Below are 868 nucleotides of genomic sequence, written 5' to 3' on the forward strand. Positions count from 1 at the left end.
TAGGGACCTGAACTTCCATCTGACACAAATATTAAGTGGACATGGGTGCTTTAGAAGCTATCTCTATAAATTCCATCACGACGATAGTCCGTATTGTCCGGTGTGTACGGAGTCCATAGAAGACTTTGAACACGTATATTTTCACTACTCTTGATTTTTGAACGTAAGGGACAGGTTGGAAACTGCACTTGGTGGTAGTTTTTCGGTGGAAAACTTGACTACGTTTATGTGCCAGTCCTCTAATAAGTGGAAAGCCGTTAGCTATGCGACAGCCTCAAGTATGATAGAACTTAGACAGGTACAACAGATTAGGCGTCAGTCAGTCCGTACCATAGAGGAGACTTAAGAATTTCTCTTTGCAAATCGAAAGTATTAGCACCCGCGACTTATCGTTTTATCTGACAGCGTGAGGTTTATGAACTTCATTTCTAATTTTGTCTTGTGGCATATTAGAAATGATGTTTCTTCGATGATCGCTCGGTTACAAGGGATAAAAAGACTTCTGAGTGGTGATTTTAATGAATAAATTTCAAGGTTATATACAAATAATTATATATAATAATGCAGTCAATAAGTGCAGTAGGACATTTGCAATTCGTTGTATATTTTGTTAGAGTAAAAGCAACAATATGCCTCAATATGTCAACTGCAGGTTCCCATGCTTTTGCTGATATAATTGGAGAACCAGTTGAGTATAGCGAACAACCGGTACTCCTTGCGGGAGATTTCAATGTAAATTTCTCATTGCCAGAAGCTGAACCAATACTGGCATTCCTCAGAGAGAAATTTTCATTAGAAATGATCAATGGAAGAAATGATCCTACGACAAAAGGAGGTACGACTATAAATTTATAAAATATGAATTTAA

General features: G+C 37.4%; 1 pseudogene; it reads left to right on the plus strand.

Moving 5' to 3' along the window:
• The first annotated feature begins 320 nt into the window (after nucleotides 1–320).
• LOC114805248 (small nucleolar RNA U3) lies at nucleotides 321–511 on the plus strand (annotated as a pseudogene).
• The last annotated feature ends 357 nt before the right edge of the window (nucleotides 512–868 follow it).

Source organism: Zeugodacus cucurbitae, chromosome Y (genome assembly GCF_028554725.1).
Source record: "Zeugodacus cucurbitae isolate PBARC_wt_2022May chromosome Y, idZeuCucr1.2, whole genome shotgun sequence".
NCBI classification, from domain to species: domain Eukaryota; kingdom Metazoa; phylum Arthropoda; class Insecta; order Diptera; family Tephritidae; genus Zeugodacus; species Zeugodacus cucurbitae.